Source organism: Helobdella robusta (genome assembly GCF_000326865.2).
Source record: "Helobdella robusta unplaced genomic scaffold HELROscaffold_4, whole genome shotgun sequence".
Taxonomy (NCBI): domain Eukaryota; kingdom Metazoa; phylum Annelida; class Clitellata; order Rhynchobdellida; family Glossiphoniidae; genus Helobdella; species Helobdella robusta.
The window spans coordinates 5,703,748-5,711,303 of record NW_008704902.1 but is presented as its reverse complement, the minus strand read 5'-3'; positions in this window follow the sequence as shown (position 1 = coordinate 5,711,303).

Here is a 7,556-nt window from a genome sequence, read left to right as displayed (position 1 = left end):
TTTGTCTGTTTGTTGTTGGCTGTGTGGTGTGGTTTTCGTTTGTTGGATGTTTGTCTATTGTACGTGTTATTTGTTGTATGTGTTGTTCATATGTTGTTCATCTGTTGTGTCTTATATTGTTTATTAGAATTCGAGAAAACTTTATGTATGTTACTGGTTGGTTGGGTGGATGGTTGTTTGTTGAATAGCTGGTTGGTCGGAAGGTTGGTTGGTTGGTTGATTGGTTGGTTGGTTGATTGGTTGATTGGTTGGTTAGTTGGATGGCTGGTTGGTTGGTTGGTTTATAATTACCTCTATGTGCACCTATTCATTCATAAATATCTTTTTATTCATATACAGTTGATTTTTTTAGACAGATATTGTATTTGATACGTACGTGTTGGATGTTTGCTGTAAGTATGCACATCCATCTGCTTATATTGCGTCAAACTATCCTATGTTGTTGTTTTTATTTTTTACACGTTTGTAAATTTTTAAATTAATGGTTAAAATTTAATCATGTACATTCTTGTTTCTGCTACGTATGCCCTGCCTCTAGCTCTACGATGTTATTTCGCATTGCACCTTACTGTCAGACATTCTTGTGATGCATTCAGATGAGAGAGTGTCTTCGTTTGAGAAGTTTGCTCGTCTTGCGGAATTATAATACATCATAAGTTAGTTGCTTCCTATGTTTCAATAATGTTCGCTGCTTCGTTGTTTTGGTTTAAATTTTGGTGATATTCAAAAACAAATCCATTAATTTAGTTTGTTGGCAGACATTTATAAACATTTCTGAAAAGATTCACAATCATTTCATCAATCTGAATGACACCATCCAAATACTCCTACCAATGGATATTTTTTTACCAACAAATCATCACATTAATTAATAGCTTAAATTGAGTCAAGTAAGTCGTTTTAACAACATAACCATAAATTGCTTCAAGTAATTTTTGAACAAATGTTCCACATCTGCCCATGATGGAATAAAATAAACAAACTGCCGAGTTATTAATGAGGAGATATACGACTGGAATGGATGTTCTCCGCTTCAAAGAACTACTGGATGTGGAGAGGAGAGGAGTGAAAGTTTTGTTTACTTGATGTACCTTCATTACAGAGAAGGACGTTTTTATTTCAACTGCATGATCAGCTACAAACTTTTTCATTCAAGTTCTTTACAATTCAGTGGAAAATGTTCATAAAATGTTTCAAATATTTTCATGTTCGCATCTCGACAGTTCAATTTGCAAATCTGTTGAAGCATAATGCTTCTTCAGTTAATAAAGTTTCCCAAATAATAAAAAGCCTGATGCTTTGAAATGTTTCCCACGCCCCTTTAACGGCCTACATCCATTAATGGAATCCATGCAATTCACCTGAAACATGTTGAACGATAATAATAACAATAATAATAATAACAAAAATAATATGATAATAATAACGAATTGGAGACATTGTGCAATGATGGTAAGTAACATAAAAATGGATGGATGGATGGATGGATGGATGGATGGATGGATGGATGGATGGATGGATGGATGGATGGATGGATGGATGGATGGATGGATGGATGGATGGATGGATGGATGGATGGATGGATGGATGGATGGATGGATGGATGGATGGATGGATGGATGGATGGATGGATGGATGGATGGATGGATGGATGGATGGATGGATGGATGGATGGATGGATGGATGGATGGATGGATGGATGGATGGATGGATGGATGGATGGATGGATGGATGGATGGATGGATGGATGGATGGATGGATGGATGGATGGTGATTAGAAAATTATGATGGTGACTAAAAAATTATGATGATGACTGGAAAATGGTGATGTTGAAGACGATGGAAATGATGATAATCATGATGGGACAAACGACGTGATGTTTACAACAACAACAATCATGGATAAGATGACACTAACTACGAACAAGCAAATTAAACAAAAAAAATTAAAATACAGCAATATTATTATTATTGTTGTTGTGGTTGTTGTTGTTATTGTTGTTGTTTTGTTGTTGTCATTTTCGTCGTTGTGTTTGTTATAATACTTTAACATTCGTAACTACCAACATCAATGTTATAACTTCAATGGTCTCTATATTTCCAGCACCAGTGTTGTAGCTTCCAACGATCGTCAACTGTTCTTTATTCCGTAGGTTCAAAATGCCTGATAGATGAACACAACTGCTTCAAACGCAAACTTTGTTGAACGTTTATTTGAATACCGACAGCAATAGAAACACTAAACTAATCCAAGTAACTACATAAATACAATTACGACTTCGCTTCAAACCTCGCTTGAAACCGCTTCATTGACTTCGCTACTCCTGCCCTTAATCTCCTCTACAGTAGATTTTTACAATCCTCTACGGTATGACAAGATTCTATGGTTTACAATCGATGAATAAAAACAAAGACAACAAATATAACAAAATAACAATATTGAATTATATAGCGTAAATCCATCATTGCAGCGGTTGTAATATTATTATTGTTAGTATTAACATATTCATCATCATCAAAGTCAAATGCGTCATCATCAATCATGTCTTCAACTCATTGCATAACAGAATACGATCATAAACATTATCTTTGGCTCGTTATTGACATCATCATCATCTCTATCGTCATGTCATCATCATCAGTGACCATTGTATGAAATAACTGTCATCATCATCATCATTTTGTAAACCTGTTCTGGTCATCATTCAATCTCATAATAATAATAATAATGGGAACATCTTTTATTTTTCACCATAAAAAACATACAATGATAAAAAATATATATATATAAGTTAATGTTAATTAAATAATGCGCAATGATAAAATTTGTAAAAATTGTATAAAATAATGTCAAAGGTTAAGACCATTTTGCTCATTGTGAAGTTAAGGGCAGAACGGTGAAATATATTTAATTAGCATCATAGCTTGTTCCTGTCACAGTAAATGTCATACGATAATCTTATAACAGTGTTTATCAATTTATCATTAAATGATAGCGCCCATGGAACTTTAAACAGTGACAAATTAAAATTATTGTAAAAACCAATAGGCGTTATTTCGAATGAGTTTATGACTATTGAACAATTTTTATAGTCTTTATTTAAACAACAATGTAAATTATTAGAGTATTTATTTCTCTTGTATTGCCTGGAGGATTCTAGGTTGGTTTCATGGCACACAGTTAATTCTAGAATTTCAATTTTGTTATTTTGACGTATGGCGATATCGGGTCGTAAAGTGTTGAATAATTGAGATATTGGGCGAATACCCTCAGACTCTAAATCTGCAAATATGCGGCAATTGGCTGGAGCGGATATTTTCAGCCAATTGATGATCACGGCCAATATCCTGTTGAACCACAATTGGAAACTACGTGCTTATTTGTCTGTCAAGAATCACAGAGAGGGCATTGAGGGCTTTGCGTTTTACCCAATCTAAACAAATTTGCATTAGTAGGCAACTTCTGAACTAAATACTTCCTAGCAAATTTGTAAAGGATTTCGGCAAGATTTTCCGTGGACTTTGACCAACGGGATATGTTGTTGGCTTTGATGAAATTTTTTATATTTAAAATTAGTGAACCTTGACTCTGCAGCGAAAAAACATGATTTAAGCTACATTCAATTCTTTTTTCTTCCAAATAACTAAACGACGACTTTATTTGGCCATATTTTAAGAGCGTATTATCTACTTTGATAAAATTGATCGCTGATTCTTTATAGAGACATTGAATCTCTTTGTTGCTATTAGTTTTAAAATAGTTCCGAAGTATAATAATGATGATATTAATAATAATAATAACTATAATAACAACAATAATAATAATGTCATCTCAAGTTTCACTAACAGATAGACCAACTTTCTTTAATAATTTATTTGTTACGCAACGACTCTTAATGCATTCATTTCATCAGCACGAGCAACACCACAACAACACACGACACCAAACCATGGTGGGCTGAACTGAAGCACAATGAACATGAAAATCTGTAGTAAAATCGTAGCCAATAAACATGTACACCGATCAATCCTTCACCATTCAAATCCCATTTTCTTCACGATCAAGTGCTCACATTCAGTGATTGAATGACCATGCTAATTTCAAGTATAATGCAAGCACGAGCAGTGTGATATCAATACTGAAGTACTAAATGAAGCTCACAACATACATAAATACCCTGTTACAACCTGGGAGTCAGTTGAAGTTGGAGTTTTTTGTCGAAGTCTGGTCAGAGTCGGAATTTTTTTATGGATCGAGTATTCTCATCCGACTGGCTTACAACTTTGAAATCTAATGCATATCACTTAATGTAACAATCAAATCAAACCATACTAGAACAAATATGGCGTTTTGTGAATAAAGATGCCCAATGAATCATTAAAAATATCAAAAAAATTTCATTCACTCGTCAGCAATTGAATAAGTTTATGATGAATTCAGTTGTCAGCGTATTGAGCTTTGTGAACGTGCTACTAACCTAGGTGCTGTCTTCGACTCAAGGTTGAAAATGAAGAATCATTTGCGTGGGATCTCGTCATACTAGGCCTATCATCTTCACAGATCACATCGTATTTGGATGAAAAAGCCAGCCCGTGGACCATGATTCATGCATTCATTCGTGCTCGGGTTGATTCGGTATTAACAGTGTTGCAGCTTATTTTACAGCCTGCCTAACAGATCAGTATCGATTCTTTCATCAATTCAGAGCAAGGCCGCAAAGATTGTTGTTGGTGGATTAAAATTTGATTCTGTCTCTCAAACATTGAAGAATCTTCACCGGCTGAAATGAATGAATTATAGTGCTTTTTTGAGAACTTCATTTAATTAGCGACTTATAAATTTGTTTGTGATTAGGATGATAAAAATAATAATAATAGTGAAAATTAATTTTAGTGATTGAATGAAGGAAGGAAGAAAGTAACAAATGAATGAATGACCAACTAAAAGAAAAAAAAAGAATGAGTATATATGATTGGGCAAGCAAATTTACTAAATGATTAGACGAATTAAATAGGTGAATGAATTAAGAAAAGATATATTTATGCGGATGATGAAAAATAAGCTCAATGATTAAGTGAATAATTAATATGGGAAGAATGAAGGAATGAACTGAATGAATGGTCAGTAAATGGATAACAAATAAATTATAAACAAACATGCAGGCCTGCCGTGATTCATGTGTTGTTGTGATGGAGTGATGGTGTGATGTGACGACGATGATGATGATGTTGTTGTCGTTGTTGTTGTTGTTGTTGTTGTCGTTGTTGTTGTTGTTGTTGTTGTGGTAATAATCTAAATGATTAAATGACGTCATAGTGATGCAACGAAGTCGTAATGTGATGAAGTGATGTGAATGTGATGCCAAAATATAGATGGGACTTGTTATGATTTAATTTAAAGATTCAAATGAAATGTTGCTGTTGGGTTATTGAAGTAATGTAACGAGCTGGTGTAACTTGCATTGCGATAGCCTAGATGTGTGTTATAATGTATGTCTACTGTTTGTAAAATATACTTCTTTGTTTTTATAAATATATATTTATTCATCAAAAACTTGAATGTAGGATTGAACGAATTTGTAAGAATATTTTTAAGAAGTGAAGTAAAAATTTGATGATTTATCCATGCATGTGAAAGAGGCAAAATGAGAGCAATCAAACTTACCATCATGAACGCTTAAGGAGGACTGCTCATTAGCTCCTATCAAAACAACAACACATTCGTTTCTCATTCATTCATACATTCATTCATTCATTCTATTTTTCTTTCTTTCTTTTTTCCTTCATTTATCCATTCATCATTTCTATATATATATATATATATATACATATATATATATATATATATATATATATATATATATATATATATATATATATATATTGCACTCTTTATGCATTTTATTTGCACCTCGTTTATTCAATAGCTTTATGGTGTAATGTAACTCTGCAAAAATGTAGTAATTATACGAACAAGCAATATATGAGAAATAAGAATGTGTTGGATGGATGTCGTGACGGCCCAAACATTCCATACAATCTGATGGTTTGCCGACATTCAAACTTTTTATTGCGTGGTTTTTTTTAATGAAATTTATTAAATGGCAAGTTTTTTTTCAAATTTGTCTTGACACATCAGTTCAGGACCATTATGACTATTGTGGTTCTTTGTGGCCCTTGTGGTCATTGTGGCTCTTGTAGTCGTTGTGGCCCTTGTGGCTATTGTAGTCATTGTGATCGTCAGGATCATCGTTGTAATTATCGTATTTGACATCGTCGTCATCATCATCTTGTACATCATCATCATAATCATCATCATCATCACCTTTATTGTCATCATCATCATATTTGTTATTCTTCACCAGCCATTTCATCATTTAACCGTTAAGCGGACGCTAAGAATAATACTGCTGATAATTGTGAAAGAGGGATGAATGAATGAATGAATGAACGAATGAATGAATGAATGAACGAACGAATGATTGAATGAATGAACATGCATGCTTACCTACACAGTAAGTACACCACAGACTCTCAAAGGTCCTAATCTCGCCATAACTCATCTTCATTGAAAGAAATCACTTTTATCATTTCTCCATTCAGTTTCATTCAGTGTTTTAAACTATTTTTCACACTACATATAAAACATCATCTTCAAATTCTTCTACAAATAAAGATATGTAGTTTTAAAATACTGCTTGCAGCATAAACTAGTACGAGCATGCAAACAAGCGTACCTTCATTATAAACAGTCAGACAGGCAAACATGTGCTAATGTAAGTAGAAAATATTTGTAGGTATGAAATCATGGTAACAAGCTGTGCCATATGGACTGCTCGCATGTTTCTGCTTTCTACTCTAGTATATGTAATTTAACGATATGAGACCAAGTCATCCACATTCAAACGCAAATTTTTTCCTAGACATACAAAATTACACATGCATGTACTGAAACACAACACAGCTCTGTCAGATGCAACTAACCACCGCACTACATTAAACAGACATTTTGTAATACAAGATGAAACATGCATTTTGTTTGTTGTATGTTTTGAAGATATAGTCCAGATAGCCACACGGCAAATCATGCCAGCCAAGCTTGTTTGTTAATACTCTAAGTTGATCTATATAAATGTATTTTTAAATGATTGTGTGATTAACAAAGGGATCAACCTTGTAAACATTTTTAAACAAATAGAAATAGACAGACACAGACAGAAGAAGAAGATTGACAGAAGAAAACATCTACATCAAACTTAGCACCCCTACATACGTACGCATAAACACACAGGCACGCACGCACACAAGCACGCACACACACAGGCACACGCACATACAATATACACTTACCTATTGAAGCAATTTTTTGAAACAAATATATATGTGAAAACACTGATGAAAATAGGTTAATTCTCGAATGTAATTGATAAGAGCCTTCAATTGTTAAACGATGAAAAATTATAAATTAACATTCACCTTTTCTTCTGCTTTCCTCAAACATTTTGTTCTCCATATGTTACACAAAACTTTCAATCGTAAATGGATGGCAAGCAGTA